This window comes from Chiloscyllium plagiosum, chromosome 34, assembly GCF_004010195.1.
Source record: "Chiloscyllium plagiosum isolate BGI_BamShark_2017 chromosome 34, ASM401019v2, whole genome shotgun sequence".
NCBI classification, from domain to species: domain Eukaryota; kingdom Metazoa; phylum Chordata; class Chondrichthyes; order Orectolobiformes; family Hemiscylliidae; genus Chiloscyllium; species Chiloscyllium plagiosum.
This window is the reverse complement of record NC_057743.1, coordinates 12,070,913-12,092,074: the sequence shown is the minus strand read 5'-3', so window position 1 is coordinate 12,092,074 and position 21,162 is coordinate 12,070,913.

Sequence of the window (21,162 nt, the reverse complement as noted above, 5' to 3'; positions counted from 1 at the left end):
TGGGTATATGAATAGGAAGGGTTTGGAGGGATATGGGCCGGGTGCTGGCAGGTGGGACTAGATTGGGTTGGGATGTCTGGTCGGCATGGACGGGTTTGACCAAAGGGTCTGTTTACATGCTGTACATCTCTATGACTCTATTTAAACAGGACCTAAGGAGCAACCTTTTCATGCAGAGTGTGCTGCATGCATGAATGAGCTGCCAGAGGAAGTGGCGGAGGCTGGCACAACATTTAAAAGGCATCTGGATGGGTATATGAATGGGAAGGGTTTAGAGGGATATGGGTCAAGGGCTGGCAAATGGAGCTGGATAAATTTAGGATATTGGGTCAGCATGGATGAGTCGGACCGATGGGCCAGTATATCTCTATGACTCGAGGCAGAATCTGTTTGATAGAGGCATTGCAATTACAATGTCAGTTAATGATGACTGAAAATTAACTGCCAATGTTTGTTTATATTTTAAACAATAAAAGTTGACTCTGATTGCCTTAAGAAATGAATCAGAGAATCAGAGAAATGAATCAGAGAATAGTTGTTACCTATTTTGTTGATTTGGAATAGGCGCAATGTGTTATTTCTGTCTACAAAGAACCTTTATATACCTTCCATTATGCCCAAGTGCCACACTGTGAGCCCAACTAACAATTGTAAATTGTTGTCAGCATAATTCTATGCACACTCAGAATTATTTAGAGTCAGCTCGATTATTTTCTTGACAATTTGCCTGGTTCAAAATTTAAACAAAAGGAGCAGTAATCGTGTATTCTCTAAGGCAATGCCTCAACCACATCGATTCCATTTGCCAACCAGTTAGCACTTCCCTCACATGCAGTTTGAATTTATTTTTCCTTTAAATTCGTATTTCTTTCAAATTGTCCTGATGAATGCAAGATGAAAAATTTCAGTGAAATGCAAATTTTCTTGGCAGTACACATGGAATTCTTTCACAATTTTTGTTTTAGATTAGATTACTTACAGTGTGGAAACAGGCCCTTCGGCCCAACAAGTCCACACCGCCCCGCCGAAGCGCAACCCGACCCATACCCCTACATTTACCCCTTACCTAACACTACGGGCAATTTAGCATGGTCAATTCACCTGACCTGCACATCTTTGGACTGTGGGAGGAAACCGGAGCACCCGGAGGAAACCCACGCAGACACGGGGAGAACGTGCAAACTCCACACAGTCAGTCGCCTGAGGCTGGAATTGAACCCGGGTCTCTGGCGCTGTGAGGCAGCAGTGCTAACCACTGTGCCACCATGCCGCCCACTTTGTTTGTGTATCAACCACAGACACTTAATGGTTAACTGTGTTTTTTATCAACACAACCTCAATTCTATAATTCCTCAGCTTGTTTTCAAAACCTTTTATGGTCTTATCTCTTTCTATCTGAACAGCCTCCTCCAATAGTTCAACTCCTTAAAATCTCTGAGCTCCTCCAATTCTGACCTTTTGCACATCCTCAATTTTAATTGCTTCAATGTTGAAAGCGTGGCCTTCAACAGGCGAGACCTTAAACTCTAGAACTCCCACTCTAATGTCTGCCTCTCAGTCCTCTTTTAAGACACTCCTCAGAAGTTCTCTAGTCAAGCTTTTGATTATCCGTCCTAACCTATCAATTATGTGGGTCAGTGTCAAATTTGTTTATCAGTGCTCCCATGAAATGTTTTGGGGTGTTGCTATGTTAAAGGCTGCTGTATTCACAAAATCCTTAAGCTGTGTTGCCAGCTGATCTCAGTCAGGAAAAGTCTGTGCAGTGCTTCCACAGACCTCAATTCCCCAGATGACTCGATGTGCAAATATTTGCCAGGGTCCCTAATCCCAATTGCCATCCAGTAACACCTGCTGGAAAATACGGTCATGAGAATGTTGATTAAAGACGAGCTTGAGCTCAGCTGTAATATTCTGAAATCAAATAAGTGATGACATTTAGCATCCAGGATCATGATTGAAGAACAGCCACTTGGAAAATGTAGCAAGACACAGCTGCGAAGCCAAACTCAACAAAGCAACCACTGGAGAATCCGAAAGAAAATTGGGGAAAATGTAAATACATATTTACAGATATTTTATTGGTTCAAATTTATCAAATACAACTTACATTCTTTTTTTTAATTTCCTTCTTTGGTGTACTTACAGTGGCTTTTCTTCACTCCTTATCGTGTTTCCTTTGACACGTTGAGGTAATCTGCTAATTGTGTTAGCTGAACCAAAGCACCACTACAGCCACAGAGCTAAATGCTTCTTAATGGCTGATCAAAACTGTGACTTTTTGCTAAAATCAACTAATTAACCAACTGGTTAGTGAAAATTTAATGATTTCAAATGTCAGTTCTCATTCAACTCCTATGCTAAATGAATTAACTTCCAACCTCCAACCGTATTAATAAAGCAATTAAAGCTATTAGTATGTAAATACAGCTAAAAACCTTCCTAAATCAATTTTATTCAATATTGTAATCTCATTCTATGTATTTCATAGTTAAAACAGATAATAAGAAATATGACTGATAAAAGATTACATGGTTATAGGGATAGTTATCCTGATAGGGAAACTATAATTGGATTTATTAAGGCCAGTAGATTCTGTTGACTATTAGCGCTGAAAATGTGTTGCTGGAACAGCGCAGCAGGTCAGACAGCATCCAGGGAACAGGAGAATCGACGTTTCGGGCATAAGCCCTTCTTCTGCATTAAGATTTCTCGCCAAAAGCTTTACATAGCAGGAATAAATAGTAAGTAAGAGATCCCTGTTTCTGAATCTGAGCCCTTCATAATGCTCTGTTCATGTCTTTCTCAAGAATGTGGATTAATAGATAATTTTACAGCTATGTAAATGGACAGAGATTTGTATGATCTGTGATTTTCACATACTCACCACCTCGGTCAAATTCCTGATGTACACTTCTAGTTCATAGAATCCCTACAGTGTGGAATAGGCCATTCAGCCCATTGAGTCCACACCGACCTTTTGAAGAGGATTCCACCCAGACCCATCCCTTAAATTATTCCTGTAACCCTGCATTTACCATGGCTAATTCACCTAGCCTGCTCATCCCTGGATATTATGGGCAATTTAGCATGACCAATCCATCTCACCTGCATCTCTTTGGACTGTGGAAGGAAACTGGAGCACCCAGAGGAAACCCATGTACACAGTTGCCCAAGGGTGGAATGGAACCCGGGTCCCTAGCATTGTGAGGCAGCAGTGTTAAGTACTGAGCCCCTAGTTGTTTTTAAGAAAAAAGGGGAGCCAAGCGCAGGGGCGGACCTCTTGCTCTTTACCAAATACAACTATGAGATCATTCAGCTCAATCTGAACTACAGCAATGGATAGACAGAGCCTCAATTTATCTCAAAGAGGGCACTTATACTGTATAGCATTGTTTGGTATTACATTGAAATGTTAGGTTAATATATGTGTTTGAGTTCTTGATAAGAGGCACAGTGCTACTGAATGCACTCTATTTTCTTACATTTGGTGTTTTGGATCCATTATAAATTGAAAAGAGAAAAAGCTTAAAATACACAGTAGGTTCATCCGTATTTGAAAAGAGTTAATGTTTCTGATATAGAACTTTTGGGCTAAAACTTGCTTTTCGCTGTTTCTCCGTTATAATTCATGACATGCATTTGTTAATTCTGTTGGAGTGGGAAACATGTAAATTTAGTGCTGTCATCTCAGTTCCATGACTGTAAGGTAGGTCAAAGCAGGTTCCACAATGCTGGCTGCCTTTTCATGCTGTTGGTGGTTGTTACACTCAGCAAGGGACTTAACAGCACGTACTGAGAGAATGTGATTAAACCAGCCTGCTCTTATGAAAGGAAACATGAATCTCTTAAAGGTAAGCTGCACTAAATAATATCACCAAAATTTAAATTATGGTAAAGTGAAAATCAGGCCTGACAGAGGGTTCCAGGGTGAAAATTGCAGCAGTGGAAGCTTATAACGTGGAGGTGGACAGGAGGATAAACACCATTGATCTATGTTGGGGGTCAGGGACAACCTCTCAAGGACAACCCTTAGAAGAAATTGAATGTAATTACTAGAGAGGTGAACTCCTGGATTTGATTTATTGCTGTTGCATGTACCTTAAGTACAATAAAAAGTTTTTGTTTTGCATGCAGTACAGGAAAATCATAAAATAAAAGGATATACAGATCATATGGTGATTGAACAGAGTGAGGCATACAGCGTTACAGCTGCACAGGACGTGTATAAAAGCAAGACCAACATTAGATTTGAAATTTGAGAAGTCCATTCAGTGTCTAATAATAGCGGGAAAGGAGCTGTTCTTGAACCTGTTGATTTAAGCTTTTGCATCTTCTGATTGACAGAAGAGTTAGAAGAGATTATAACTGAGGTGCGAAGGGTCTTTGATGATGTTGGCTGCTTTTCTGTGGCAACAAGGTGTAGATGGTGTCAATGACTGGGAGTGTTCACAACTCTCTGTAGTTCCTTGCATCCTGGGCTGTACTGAGCCGTGATGCACCAAGATAGAGTGCAAGGATTCCAGTCCTGAGCACCTCAGAGCAGTGTGACAAGAAATTTCATGACCTCATCTGTGTAGGGAATGTCAATGAAAGAATCTTCATGATACCTCCTACCCTCCATTCCACCAATCTCACACAGTGGTCAATGCACTGTACCCCAAACACTTATTTAGCAGCACTCACTGCCCAATAAGGACTCACGCCTATCATTTAGATTCACAACCTCACTCTTACTCATCTACCAATCATGCAAGCCTCACACCCACCTTCTCCACATATCTCCAGCTACAGAGTTGTGATGAGATGTGGGGAATAAGTGGGCTGTGGCCAGCTCAAGATTACAATATAATTCAGCTCACTGGAGCATGAGGTGACAGACGAGTTCTGCAGCAGAGGATACAGCTGATAATCATGCACACCAGGTTGTGAGACCCATTGGCTGGTTTGCCAGACAGACTCTTATATTGAACAAGAATGGAGAAATATGATTCCAGAATAACACAGTGTATCACACAGAGCTTGCCCCCTCTATAGCCTCTCTTCAATCTGCATGTTCTGCTCCAGGCCCAGAGACACTACAAATGCAGTCCTCCATATTTGCTGAAGCTTTTATATAATCAGGTCCCCTTCTTGTCTGCTTCCCCCATAATAACATTCCCAAGAGAAAACAGCAGCAGTCTCTGGCAAATCCAGGAATTGACCAAAACCTTCCGAAGCTCATGAATGGCCCTTTGCAATTGCAGAAGTTCTTCAAAATTACCTTAACTGGCAAGTTAGGTGTCTGTCCTATTCAATTTGTCAGTGCAAGAGCCATCTTGCAGCTCAACACCAGCTCATTATAAGGTGACAGAATATATTTGTTGTCTGAATCTGCATGGTGCAATTTAAACACATTGTTGTCATGATGGCCAGCAGAAGAAGCATCAATGAAGATTCAACACCTCAAAGGTCACTACTGAAAGCCAGGTAGTGGCATCTTGTCCAGCAGTCCAATGTCCTTTCGCATTATTATATGGTGTCTCCAATAGCAGTAGTGCAATCAATGTTTACAAATAATTCAAATACACTTGATTACAAGGTTCATGTAGGTGGCTTCACGTCATCAGAGGCTTTACTGATCTTTGCCAAGAGTATTGTGTACTCATCAATCAGTGTTTTCTTCCAATGGTTTAAATTTAGTATTCCCACATGCTTTCATTATTTTAACCATTCAAGTAGTCATACCAATTCCTCCGTCACTATTCATACAAATACCAGAAATGTTTTGGCAACATCTATCTTCATGCAAAACCTTAAGTGACTCATTTGATTGACCACTGTTTGTGGGACCTTGCTGTACGTGTGCAAATTGATTGTCATAGTTCCGATATCAGAACAGTGATTGTACTTAAAAAATACTTAATTAAATGTGAAATGCCCTATGCGAGATCATTCTTCTTTCCTAATTCATACCTTTCATGCAGTGTCTCTGAAAACCAAAATTAATTCATCTTTGGAATCATTTAAATTCTTATTTTAATTATTTTTAGATTTTTTTATCGAATCTATTTTTCTCATCAACCTGTTTAGAGATGATATTACACACCAGTGACCAACTGGTGCTATTTCACTGGCTTTGCAATTGATTTTTCATTGGTTCATAACCAATTAGTGTAATAAATTACACTGCTGGCGAAGCTGCTAATTGTTTTTCAGCTGCAATCTTGCTCTTTTATCAATAGGTCAAGAGAAAACAACCATTTCTTTGTATTTATAACGCTCATAAGAAATCTAGTACGAATAACATAAATAACTCTACATGATGTTTTTGTTCTAATTAATGTTCAGTTTCACTAAAGGCTTTATTTGGATTCAGCATTTGATTGCGTGATTTTGACCTGAAGAATGGTTTTTTTTAACTCCACCTATGCCATGCTGAGAAAGTAGATTAATGCATGGCTCTGAGCTTCTCCCTACATCAATTGAAACTGATTTAATGAAAAAAGGCAGTGTACAGCCAGCAGCTGACACACAATCCTACTATCAACAATAACATGCATGGATTCCAGAACACCCCAGCAGTGTAACATTAAGAAAGTTACATGACGTTAAAATGCGTCACATTTGGTGTAAAGTTACACACCTGATCTTCAGTCACTTTCTATGACGTGTAGTAATGTAGTATGTTCAGTCAGCTTCTTATTTATAGAATCATAGAATCTCTACAGTGTGGAAGCAGGCCATTCAGCCCATCAAGTCTACACTGACCCTCTGAAGAGCATGCCATCTGGACCTACCCCATACCAAATCCCAGTAACTCTGCATTTCCCATGCCTGGACATCCCTGGACACTGTGGGCAATTTAGCATGACTTATCCACCCAACCTGCACATTTTTGGACAGGGAAAGGAAACCAGAGCATGCACAGGAAGCCCACGTAGAAACAGGGAAAATATGCAAACTTCACACAGTTGCCCAAGGGTGGAATGGAACCAAGGTCCCTAGTGCTGTGAGGCAGCAGTGCTAACCACCGAGCCACTATAATCAAAGAGCACATAACCTAGATTATGTGCAAGCCTGTGATATTACAGCAATTTAAACAGTTAATGGTGTTATTAAACTTCAGGACATCTGTCTCAACAAAAATCCAATCTTTGTGGCATATAATGTGTAAGTTAACACATAGGGCAACATTCAAATCATTTCATACAGGCAGTGATGTTTAACCCAAGAACCCATGTCAACATGTAATTAACATATGGGAGGAGGTACGAAACTTACACTTAGTGTGCAATATGCTTTTTTACACTGAAATTTCATTGGTCCTTAAATAAGGTGGAGCTGCATGCCACTAAAGTGAAAATACATAAACAATATAATGATATATAAATGTATTTCTTTCCCTGGCTTAGTGATTAAACAGAATTTTACTGTTTCTATACCACTATTCCAGCAATAGCTTCAATTGAAAGTGTGGAAAACAATAAAAGACTTTGGGAAGATACAAGATAATGGAATTGGCAGACAAATGTATGATAAAAATTTAATGCGGCTGAGTGTGAGATAATACATTTTGGGAAAAAGAGACAAGAAATTACACTTAATGGAAAGACTGTGAAGCTGAAGAATAAACAGCAACCTAATTGTTCTAACACATAAGCCCTTGAAAGATGCCAGTACTGACGAATAAACCATTAAGTGTGTCAATAAAACATGGACATTATAAATGAGAGTATTGAATCCAAACATAAAGAAGTAATGATTAGTTTGTATAAAATATTAATTAAGTTTTTGTTATGGCATCCTATCCATTTTGGGAAGGAAATACAGAGTATGTGGTATTGATTCACTTGAGAAGAAACATTATAGATTTGAGTAGAAATAGGATATTTTGGTTATTTTCACTGCAGCAAATAAAATTAATTAAGTATTTTACAAATGTGTCAAATTATAATAGAAGACTTTGGAAAAGACCATTTCTTCTCATGGGGATTTAGTCACAAACAGTCTTCATTTTAAAAGGAATACTAAATGGGGAGAGAGATTTTGACATATTTATGTATGACAGAGGTTTGTTGGAGCAGGCAACATCTTGCCACAGAGAATGGACACCATTGTATATTTAATGCAGGATTGATTACCTCTTTGAAAATCAGGAAGACTCAAATAATGGAGACAAAGCAAGCATTATGTTGAGTGTTCGAAGCTGTGTGCAAATGTTCAGTCTATGCTGAGACTAAGTCGATCCAATTGTCACAAAACTGGTCCCTTTTTTCTAAAAGCTGTTACTTTTCTTGAGGATACTACGTCCTTGATGTTTTCAGAGGGGTAATAAACCACTATCGGTGCCGATCAGATTGGTTTGCTACAGAGATTAAAGGGTATTGAGAGGCCTTTTTGTTTATATGTAAACAGATGAGATCAGGTCAAAGTGGTCATGCTTTAGAAGTGACCTGTATAATGAAAGGGGAGTAGTCAACTCTCTAGATGAGCTGTTAAGTTCAGTCCAGAATGAGTTGGGAGTTCAACGGTGAGCTGTGTGGAAACTCTCTCTCTCTTTCTGCCCTTCTAACTCCAACCTGTAAGCATGTATTCCATTTGAACTGGGTTGAAGGTGGTTTGTTTAGATTAGATTAGATTAGATTACTTACAGTGTGGAAACAGGCCCTTCGGCCCAACAAGTCCACACCGACCCGCCGAACACCGTGCCGCCCACATGTGCCACCATGCCGCCCACGGTGGCACATGTTTATCGGGACTGTTGTATATATTCAGAAGAGCATAATTAAATCTAGTTTGGATATACTGCATTCTGTAGGGGTTCGTTATTCTGTTCATTGTGTTTCATTGTGTAATCTTGTGAATAATTTTTTGTCTGTTTTAAAACCTTGTAGTCAACCCAGCCATCACACTCTGGGTAATCTTCACTGTACACTTACCGAAACAAATTGCAAAGTTGTGGTCTGGGTTGCCTGCTTAAGAATGTTCTGAGTGTTCTGGCCTAGTCCATAACACAATTATCTTATTTCTTATTTTCCTCAATAGTAAAAAGTAGATATTGCAAAGTGGCAATCCATCAATTTTCTGGTTCTCTTCTTCCAGAGATCTTATGTTCCCTTGACCATACAAGTACAGAGCTAACAGTAAAAGTGCTGTGATAATGACCTCACAGTGAAAGCAACTCCCTGTGTGTTCTGTCAAAAGCAATAAAGTCCACCTTTCGAGATGTAGTTTTCCTGTGTGTCTTCCCTACAGTAGGTTAAATGCCAACCAAGATAAGCTGCTGCTATATCAGGTCGTTATCTTGATTCTGCCCTGTTAAGCTACTCATGCTGTGCATTTTGCCTCCAGCAGCAATGATTATATTATCACTTGGAACATAAAAATGCAGGTATGGAGACTGCGTTATTGAACAGTACCACAGACATCCATGACAGACAACTAATATAGGAGGAGAAAGTGAGGTCTGCAGATGCTAGAGATCAGAGCTGAAAATGTGTTGCTGGAACAGCGCAGCAGGTCAGGCAGCATCCAGGGAACAGCTCTTCCTGAAGAAGGGCTTATGCCCGAAACGTCGATTCTCCTGTTCCCTGGATGCTGCCTGACCTGCTGCGCTGTTCCAGCAACACATTTTCAGCTCAGACAACTAATATACACAAACTTAACGGTAAGATCCTGAGGAGTGTTGTCGAACAAAAAGACTTTGGAGTACAGGTTTATAGTTCCTTGAAAGTGGAGTCCCAGGTAGACAGGATAGTGAAGAAGGCATTTGGTATGCTTGCCTTTATTGATCAGTGCATTGAATATAGGAGTTGGGAGGTCATATTGCAGCTGTACATGACATTGGTTAGGCCACTTTTGGAGTACTGCATTCAATTCTGGTCTCCCAGCCATAGAAAAGACATTGTGGAACTTGAAAGGATTCAGAACAGATTTGCAAGGATGTTGCCAGAGTTGGAGGATTTGAGATTTAAGGAGAGGCTGAATAGGCTGGGGCTATTTTCTGAGGAGCCTCAGAGGCTGAGTGGTGATCTTATAGAGGTTTATAAAATTATGAAGGGCATGCATTAGGTGAACAGCCAAGATCTTTTCCCCAGGGCATAGGTGTAAGGTGAGAGGGGAAAGATTTAAAAGGGACATAAGCGGCAACATTTTCACACAGAGGGTTGTGTGTGTATAGAAGGAGCTGTCAGAGGAAGTGGAGGAGGCTGGTACAATTACAACATTTGAAAGGCATTTGGGTGTGTATAAGAATACAAAGGGATATGGACTAAATGCTGGCAAATGGGACTCGATTAATTTAGGATATCTGTTCAACAACAGGAAGGGTTTGGAGGGATATGGGCCAGGTGCTGGCAGGTGGGACTAGACTGGGTTGGGATATCTGATAGGCATGGTCGAGTTGAGCCGAAGGATCTGCTTCCGTATTGTATATCTCAATGACTCTAAATATTACATTCACAGACACATCAGTGTCTGGACAAATTTTAAACTATTTGGTTAAAAGGAACAGTGTGCTTTCATTAGTGTAACATCTATTAGTTGATACTAAATAAGATAAAGTCTGAGACATGCTATGCAACAGTGTCAACATCATGAGCATGTCTCGTAAAACTATCCTGGCGGGGATTCAAGATGGCGGCGATCTAGGAAGATCGCATTGCAGAGCTCCGCATCGCAGCATAAGTGGGATGAACTTTCAACCCACCCAACCCGGAGCATCGTGATATCCTGGGACTCCAGAAAGACTAGGGAGTCCCAAGAAACTTTAAAAAGTTAACTTACCTGCATTTCCTGCCATCCAGAGGTGCCAAAAAAGGGAGGAGGAGCATCTGAGACCAAGTCTGCAGCCCAGCCTGCAGGATCCTTGGACTCGATTACTTTCCAGGCCCTGGTGAATGAGCTTACAAAAGTTCGTGAGATTTTGGGGAAACAAATAGGAGAGAAGCTGGCTCCAATCTCTTTCATGCTACAGAAGCATGATCAGCAGCTGGGAGACCTGGAAGAGAGGAGGAATGAAGTTGAGCACAAGGTCACAGTGGTGGAAGCTAATGCTAGTTCATCCAAGGAAAGGATCCAAGCCCTGGAGGTGCAGGTCCTAATTTACGCAACCAATTGGATGATCTTGAGAACAGGGGCAGGAGAAAACACATTTGGATCATCAGTCTGCCTGAGGGTAAGGAAGGAGAGCGGCCTGTGGAATTTATTGAGGACTGGCTGCTGAAATTCCTTGACTTGGAGGCTGGCATGAGAGGACTGAAGATCGAGAGGGCTCACCGGATCACGGCGCAGATATCTGGTATGAGTCAACGTCCTCATCCTCTCCTCGTATGGTTCCATCACTATAGGGATAAGGAGAGAACCATGGAAGCTTCCAGCATCCCAGGGAAGGATCTGAAGGCCCTAATTTACGAGGACTCTAAGATCATATTCTTCCAGGATTTCTCAGTGGCGGTGATCCAGAAAAGAAAATCTTATCATGGTGTCAAAAGAAGACTGAGGGAACTTGAGATTCAGTACTCTCTGAGATATCCGGCAGTGTTTCAGACCACCTTAGATGGATCCATACATCTCTTTGACACATCGGAGAAGACAAGAAACAAAATAACTCAATCTGAACAATTTAGTATATTTAAGTATTAGTGTTGTTTGGGTACGTCTTTGTCATTTTGTAAAAGAAACAGAGGAAGTCCAGTTGGAGCTTTCTTTTTCAATTTCTTTTCTATTGATAATAATTTGGTTTAAACTATGTTTGGCAGTGGTTGAGATGTGTATTTTCAATTTCTAAGTTAAGTTATACCAAAGGATAGGTGGGGAATTTATCCTTTTATTTCTTTAAAAACTTTTTAAAAATTTCATAGTGGTATTCTATGGTGCGTTTACTTTCTTTGTTTGTGTTCGCAGTGCAGCTGTAGCTGGGAGAAGTGAAAGTGTGTGGGGGGGAGTGGTTAGATGCCTAGTTATGGGATGGTAGTTGCTCCCTTCAGGCAGGGGTGAGTTCCTCTATTCAGCACCGTTGGCACTTTATATGTTGGGTTTTTTTTAGTTTTTATTGTTTTTAATTTTTAATAGTTTTGTAGGTTTGTTAAATGTAGTGGTCTTAGTTTATGTAGTTTTTATGTTCGGTGGATCATGTGACACTAAGGCTCAGCAATTTGTGGTTCAAGTTCCTCCTCTCTGGAATTTAAATGTTACTGCAGAAGGTTATGGCTAATGACTTGATTAAATAGTGTACATGGAATATCAAGGGAAATCACTCACAAATTAAGAGGAAGAAGGTACTCTTGAGTCTTAGAGGGGAGAAGGTGGATATTCCTTTGTTACAGGAGACACACTTGGATGACAGGGAGCATTTGAAATTACAGCAAAATGCCTTTGACTGAGTTTATTTTTCATCATTTAATACCAGAAGTAGGGGAGTGGGAAGGTGGATATTCCTTTGTTACAGGAGACACACTTGGATGACAGGGAGCATTTGAAATTACAGCAAAATGCCTTTGACTGTTTATTTTTCATCATTTAATACCAGAAGTAGGGGAGTGGCTATATTGGTTCGGAAGAATCTCCCATTTAAGTTACTGGAGTGTGTTAAAGACACACACGGGAGGTTTGTAATTCTTAAAGCATTGATAAATGGGGAAGAATATGGTGTTTTAAATGTTTATTGCCCTTCGGCTCATTCCCTAAAATGTTTGGTAGATGCATTTTCTAAACTGATCAGTCTCGAGTCCTGGCGTATCATTATAGGGGGAGATTGCCCAAAGGGCCCTCAATGTCCTCTGTTAAAACTAAACAATTAGTGGTTCTGTGTGTGAAGTCAGGGTTGGTGGACCTCTGGAGGTGTCTCCACCCTACGGGCAGGGATTTTACATTTTTCTTCAATCTGCATAGGTGTCACACCAGGATTGATTTTTTTCTGACCCCGTGGCAACCTTAGACTTGGTGGCATCTTGTACAATTGATAATATTACCATCTCTGATCATGCTCCAGTGTCCCTGTTGGTTAAGATTAAGGACACTACAGTGAGTTAGAGGCACTGGTGAATAGATCCCTTTATCCTCAAGGATAATGAGTTTGTAGAGTATTTCTCTAGGGAATTTTGGGCATTCCTAGGCATTAACTTAGGCTCAGTTGGTAGTTCATCCTTCCTTTGGGAAACTGCCAAAGTCTATGTTAGGGGTTAGTTATTTCCTACTCCATCAGTAGGAAGCGGCAGAAGGGTGAGCAGCAATGTTTCCTCGAAGCACGGCTGAAAGCAGCCAAGAACGCTTACTTTGACAGACCCCCGTTGGTCAAACTACAGAGGATTACGGCGCTGCGGTCTGCATTGAATTCCATGCTCACACAGATGACAAAGAAGGAGCTTGCTTTTGCAAAGGAAAGGTTGGTGACAGGCTAGGAAAGTACTTAGCAAATCTTTGTAGGAAAAGGAGCCACAAGCCATTACGATGATTAAGGAAAGAGCTGGGAACCTAACATGTGACTCTAAAAAGATGAATGTGGCGTTCTAGAGATTTTACTCTGAATTATCCCAGTCTGAAGGTTGTGAGGAGGGGTGGGCCAAAGTAGAATTTTTTTTAAGGATCTGAAGCTCCCAGGTGTGACCCCCGAACAAGAGTCCTTTCTCAATGCTCCATTATCAGAGCAAGAATAAGGCAGTCTCAGAGTGGAAAGGTGCCCAGTCCTGGTGGACTTCCCAGTGAATTCTATAAAGAATTTATAAACATACTGTCAGGCCCAATGCTCAATATGTTTAATGACTCATGCAGCCATGATTGTCTCCGGCCATCTCTGAGAGAGGCCAATGTTTCACTTATTCTTAAAAAAGGTAAGGTCCCGGAGGACTGTGCTTTGTACAGGCCCATTTCACTCTTAAAGGTGGACTTTAAAATCCTTTCTAAGACTCTCATGTTAAGGCTAGAGACTGTGTTACCTTCTATTGTTAAAGAGGATTAGATGGGCTTCAAAAATGGCAGCAATTTCCTCCAATAATGTTAGGAGGCTGCTTAATGTAATTTAAGCATGCCAACAACAGTCAGGGACTGTTGATACAAGGACTGGTGATTTGTCTAGATACAAAGAAAGCATCTGACCGAGTTGAGTGGCAGTACCTTTTCTATACTCTGGAGTGGTTTGGTTTGGGCAAAGTCTTTATAAGATGGGTAAACAGTGGCCCTTCGTGGTGGTTATCACCAATGGGGCACGATCAAGCAAATTAAACATTTTTAGGGGCAGCCGGCAGGGCTATCCCCTTTTACCACTGCTTTTTACGTTGGTGATTGAACCATTGGCGGAGGCCATTCGTGGGGATCCCAACCTATCAGCTCCAGAAGTGGGGTCAAAATTACATAAGATTTTGTTGTATGCAGATGATGCCCTAATTTTTTTGTCAAATCCAGCAGTTTCAATGCCTCACCTGATACAATGCATCTGCCCATTTGGTGCTTTTTCAGGGTACAAGATTAATTTTGTGAAAGCAGAGGCTATGCCTTTGAATGGTCTTACAAAGGAGTTAGCTCTTGAGGGCGAATATCAATTCCCATTTAGGTGGTCACAGGGGAGTCTTGTGTATTTGGACATATTCATTACTCCAGTTCTGGATCGGCTGTTCAAAGCTAATTTTGTTCAATTAGAGTCATAGAGTCATAGAGATGTACAGCATGCAAACAGACCCTTCAGTCCAACCCGTCCGTGCTGGCCAGATATCCCAAACCAATCTAGTCCCACTTGCCAGCACCCGGCCCATATCCCTCCAAACCCTTCCTATTCATATACCCATCTAAATGCCTTTTAAATGTTGCAATTGTACCAGCCTCCACCACTTCCTCTGGCAGCTCATTCCATACATGTACCACCCTCTGCATGAAAAGGTTGCCCCTTAGGATTCTTTTATATCATTCCCCTCTCACCATAAACCTATGCACTGGAGTTCTGGACTCCTCTACCCCAGAGAAGAGATTTTGTCTATTTATCCTGTCCATGCCCCTGATAGTTTTGTAAACCTCTATAAGGTCACCCCTCAGTTTCCGACGCTCCAGGGAAAAATAGCCCGAGCCTGTTCAACCTCTCCCTATAGCTCCAACCCTGGCAACATGCGTGTAAATCTTTTCTGAACCCGGATCTTACCATTAAGTGTATAAGTCCTGCTAAGATTTGCTTTCACAAAATGCAGCACCTCGCATTTATCTGAATTAAACTCCATCTGCCACTTCTCAGCCCATTGGCCCATCTGGTCCAGATCCTGTTGTAATTTGAGGTAACCTTCTTTGCTGTCCACTACACCTCCAATTTTGGTGTCATCTGCAAACTTACTAATTGTACCTCTGATGCTCACATCCAAATCATTTATGTAAATGACAAAAAGTAGAGAACCGAGCACCAATCCTTTATTTGACAAAATTAAACAAGACCTTCAAAGATGGGAGGCACTTCCGGTCTCATGGTTGGGTCGGATAGCACTTATTGAGATGAATATTCTCCCCCATTTGCTCTAACCTATACAGATGGTCCCCTTGATTTTTAATAAGCAAATGTTCAGGAAGCTAATGGCTGGTTCAGCTCCTTTATTTGGCATCGTAAGCGGCCCCTCATTAAATTAGCTAAACTGCAACTGCCTCACAGAGTTGGGGGGGAGTGGACCTCCCAGACATTAAAAACAACCAACTAAGCTCACTTTTATCCTGAGTGAGTGATTGAGCTTGTGGGCATCCTCTTTCAATATGGTTAGATGTCGAAGCCTCCCAGGCAAGGTGCCCCCTTACCAGTTTGCTGTTTTTGGTAAAAATGAGGACAGTAAGGGAATATTGTTGTAACTCAATAGTCATCAATACTGTTAAAGCACGGAGAGCACTTCAGCAGAGGGAAGGCAACATTGGCAAAACATCTTCTTTTACACCTTTAGTGGATATGCGGCGTTTTCAACCGGGGATTATAGATTCAGGATTTAAACGTTGGGCGGCTAGGGGTGTGTCTTGCATGGGCAATTTATTTGAGGGAGACATATGATGTCTTTCAATCAGTTAGTACGGAAATACGAGCTATCTAATAGGGACCTCTTTCGTTTTTTTTCAAGTTAGGGATTTTATTCAAAAAAAGACTACACTTTTGACTGATCCCTACAAATCCGACATAGAGAGGGGGATGCTCAGTGCTGAGAACACACTTTCTATCAGGACTTTATATCACCAATTGGGGGGTGCCCCCTTAGATGAGTTCCTCAGAGGCATGGGAAGCTATTTGGGAAAGTGCAAGAAAGATATCAAGTTGTAACGGGACCCATAAGATTCTCACAGGGTCTACTTGTCTCCGGACTGTTTGTCAAAATTTAAACCAGTGGTATCTTCAACATGTCCAAAGTGCAAGCATTTTTATCGTTGTCTCTGGTCCTGTGGTAGGCTGCAAACATATTGGACTACTTTGGCGGGTGCAATGGAGAGGATTTTGGGTGTAAGGGTGGAGAAGGACCACACCTCTCTTCTTCTGGGCCTGCCCAGTGTGTTCCCTGCAGACACGCATAAGAAAAAAACTTTTCAATATCCTCATTTTCTGCGCAAGAAAGAATATCTTGCTAGGTTGGATATCCAAAAACCCCCCAGGCCTGTCGGGTTGGCGGAAGGTTGTTATGGAGCATATTCCCCTGGATTTTCTCACAAATACGGTACACCACAAAACTGAGAAATTTTATAAAACATGGCAGTCCTTCTTGGAATACTGGGACAATGATTTATCTGTCACACTAACAAGGGCTTTTATACAGACGTAATGTTTGTGTTTTACGAGTCCAATATCCGGGGAGGAGGAACTGTAAACATATGAGTGTCTTGTTTGGCTGAGCTGAGTAATTACTATTTATTAGCTTGCTGTTGGTTATTATTTATTTACTTAGTTAAATAGCTAGCTTTTTTTTATTCTATAATTTTCTATATATGTTTATACATTTATATATGAGGGTGAGTTGGGTTTTTTTTAACTTGTGTTGTTTTTTTGTACTGTTTGCAATTGTGTTGTTTTGTATTTGTTGTAATATTTTTTAAAATCTATTTTTCAATGAAAATATACTTTAAAAAAGTATACTGACCATTATTGTGAATCATAACACAACAGCTTGGTGTCGAATTGATATTACAATCATATGTGTTTCCCTTATCGACATTGCAGCCACGCAGATTTACTCACACCCACATACTCAAACATTGCATGCACACAGTTATAGACCTGTTTCAAGCTGATATATAAAGATCATTAAATTCTTCTGTAGCCAAGATACAAAATTTTGTGGTTATCTTCATCGAATCACTTTGTTATCTACAAGTATTTTCCAAGAGCTCGCTCCTCCCCCCCCCCCAAACCACCGCAACCTCTCAGCAGGAAATAGAACTGAGAATGAGTCAATAGCTGAGCAATAAAAGGCCATATAATCAATCATGTTTAATTGGTCTTTGCAGACATTATTGTTTAGATCTCATATTAAAAAAATGTTGTTGCAGTTTCACTCAGGTGCTATCACCTTTGGTATTCTTACTCTTCTCTACACTTCTAAATGGGGAATTGTTGTAAGCCATAAACAGCTGCAAAATGAATTTCCAGGATCTTTTCCTTCAAATTTGTTCCAGTGTTCACCAGTCAGAGACAACAGTAATGGTGCAATATGAATATTTCTCTGTATCACATTGATGCATCATCATTTTGAACTTTTAATGGAAATTGTTCATGAGGTAGCTTCAAACCCCTTCAGCAAGAGCAGAGAGAAAGTTATATTTACATGGGTTACTGAATAAGGCAATGATTATGAAAGCGTTACTGTTCATGTTACATTGGCTCAACCTGTTATAAGGCAGTTGGTACCTGAAAGATTGAAAGAACATCAATGTCTGTTCCCACTTGGAGCTAACCAGTTTCTGTTCCAGTCTCTAAATTATTGTTTTGGTGCAAAGTCCAAGTAAGTAACAATAATGAGTTGGCCCTGGTGTCTCACAAGAGACCATCATATACTCAGGTATAACATAGACATTAAGTGGAATAAATCATACTGCTAATCAAGATTGAATCGATTTTCTACCAAAGACTTAATGTGGGCATCCTTTCCCATTTAGTTTCAACAACTTAGATTAATCACAATAAGAAAGAACAAATCTCCCTGAGGCATCTCAGGTTTCTGTAGAACAATATACACTATGCTAACAGAATTATTTCAGGAGTACAAAAGAAGCCCAGAAAAGAACAAGTAAACACATTAATTTACTTTATCGGTGCATTAGCAAATCATATCTTAAGGCAACAGAATATAATAGATATTTTTCACAATATTGGAACAGCAATTGACAATTACTTCATATTAAATATATTTATTTTATGCAGAAAGCAATATTGCATGAAAAAATACAGCTTCTAGAAGAACCTATTAATGATTTTGGTACATTTTCAGAAGTTTGTGATTATGGTGGTTTACAACTAAAACTAACTTGAGTCAAAATTGCCATCGGAATCTTTGAGGCATCTCAGATATTGAACAATCAGAAGAAGGTCTTACATTGGAAAGACCTGTCCAGATGGTGTTAGAAACTGAAATTCGAAATCAATACAAGCGAACATCAACTAGAAGAAAGTGATTACTGCAGATGCTGGGGATCAGGGTTGAAGATTGTTGAGATGGAAAAACACAGCCTGTGAGGCAGCATCCAAGGTGGAGGAGAATTGACGTTTCGAGCATAAACCCTTCATCTGGAATGAGACTTGTGGCCCAAGGGGGCTGAGAGATAATCGGGAGTGGGGTGGTGCTGGAAATGCGATTGGTAGATGAAGGTGGGGGTGAAGGTGATAGGTCAGAGAGGAGGGTAGAGCAGATAGGTGGAAAGGAAGATGGACAGGTAGGACAGTTCAAGAGGGCGCTGCGGAGTTGGAGGGTTGGATCTAGGATAAGGTGGGGGCTGCCAGATCTAATCTTCCAACTTGTACCACCCTCCTGAACTGTCCTACCTGCCCATCTTACTTCCCATCTATACGTTCCACCATCCACTCCAACCTAACACCTTCACCTCTATCTTCATCTAACTATCGCATTTCCAGCTACCTTCCCCCCCCCCCCTCCAGCCCCACCCCCTTCCCATTTATCACCCAGCCCCCTTGGGCCACAAGCCTTATTTCTGATGAAAGGCTTATACTCAAAACGTCAATTCTCCTGCACCTCAGATGCTGCCTGACCGGCTGTGCTTTTCCAACTCCACACTCTTCGACAAGGGAACATGAACCTAACTCAACAAAATCATCGAATCTTTGTCAACGAGTTAAGGCTCATTGTTCATCAGGAAGGTATGTTCCACTTTGAACCTTCTTTGCCAAATACTACTCATAGGATTAGGAAAACCTAAAACAGAATATAGTACCACAACTGTAAAGATACTGTGGCTTTAAGAAATGTATTTTGTCTTGGTTTTTTTTTAAGAGAAGTTTTGAGACAGATACAGAGCGGTCAATTCAAAGCCAATCAAGTAAATAGCATGTGAGGCTCGGGTTATTTTTTTAAAGTTGGAACAATAGAAGCAGTCTGAATGGATAGAGTTAGGCTCCCACAGAACCAGGGATTTTGTTTAGCTTTCAGTAACTGTTGGGGGTTTGAAGTTGGCTCTGGAAACTGTTTCATCTCTATCACTCAGCCACAAAAAAGCTGGAGTTCTCTATGCTGCCAGAATCGAATGTCAGTCTATTCTATTGAATTTGCCTTTGTTAAAGGTTAGATTCCCTAAAGTGTGGAAACGGGCTCTTCGGCCCAACCAGTCCACACCGACCCGCCAAAGAGTAACCCACACAAATCCATTTCCCTCTAACATACCTAACACTATGGGCAATTTAACATGGCCAATTCACCTAACCTGCACATCTTTGGACTATGGGAGGAAACCGGAGCACCCAGAGGAAACCCACGCAGACACGGGGAGAATGTGTAGACTCCACACAGTCTCCTGAGGCTGGAATCGAACCTGGGAGCCTGGCACCGTGAGGCAGCAGTGCTAACTACTGTGCTGTCGTGGATTGAAATTTTACCATATTGGAACAGTTGCTGTTTAGTAGTTAAATAATCTATTATTCTGTTAAGTTTCCCAATAGAGTTAAACTTATACCAATTCTTCTTTCTTTTATTTATATTTTAACAGTCGGGTGGGAATAAAGTATGTTTTGCTTAAAGTCAGGTACTGAAACCAACCAAATTATATCTGGAATACAGCATCTTGCACATGTCTCGGAAGATTCTTCTTCCACTAATGGTGCAAGTAAAGAATCAAATACTGGTGATGACATTGATTATCGCACAGGAGATTATCAGTCTGACATTCAGGCATGATCACCATACTGAAACCCAACAAGTTCGATTAGAATGTGTGTTTATCTCACACAATTCAATAAGGCAGCGGCTACAGAAATCTTCCCATGCCTATTGCAAGTAAAAGCTTATCCAAACTTTTCCCAAAGCAAAGTCTTTTCTAACAAGAGCTTCTGGCAAATTCCATTAAGTGAAATGTCCAGGCTTTTTATCACGTTCATCTTCCTGATTGCAAGGTTTTGGTCCAACAGATTGTCTTCAACTCCAAAGATCTTCAAAAGTTGAAGGATGTTACACCACAGGTGAGGTGCCAGAACACTGGAGGTTGGCTAATGCGGTGCCATTATTTAAAAAAGGCTGTAAGGAAAAACCCGGGAACTATAGACCAATGACATCAGTGATGGGCAAGTTGTTGGAGGGGAGTTTGAGGGATAGGAGTTACATGCATTTGGAACTGTGGTAAAGTGAACCAGGGCAGAACTTATGCAGTTAATGGTAGGGCCCTGCAGAGAGTTGCCAAACAAAGAGACCTGTGGGTGCAGGTGCTTAATTCTTTGCAAGTAGAATCATAGATAGATAGGGTAGTGAAGGTGGCATTTGGCACACTTATCTTCATTAGTCAGTACATTGAGTATATGAGATGAAGCATCATGTTGCAGCTGTACAGGACATTAGTTAGGCCACTTTTGGAATACTGCATACAATTCGGGTTGCCCTTCTATGAGAAGGATGTTGTTAAACTTGAGAGACTTCGCAAAAGATGTACAATGATGTTGCCAGGACTGGAGGGCTTGAATTATAGGGAGAGGATGAATAAGCTGGGACATTTTTTCCCTGGAGTGTCAGAGGCTGAGGTGTGACCTTA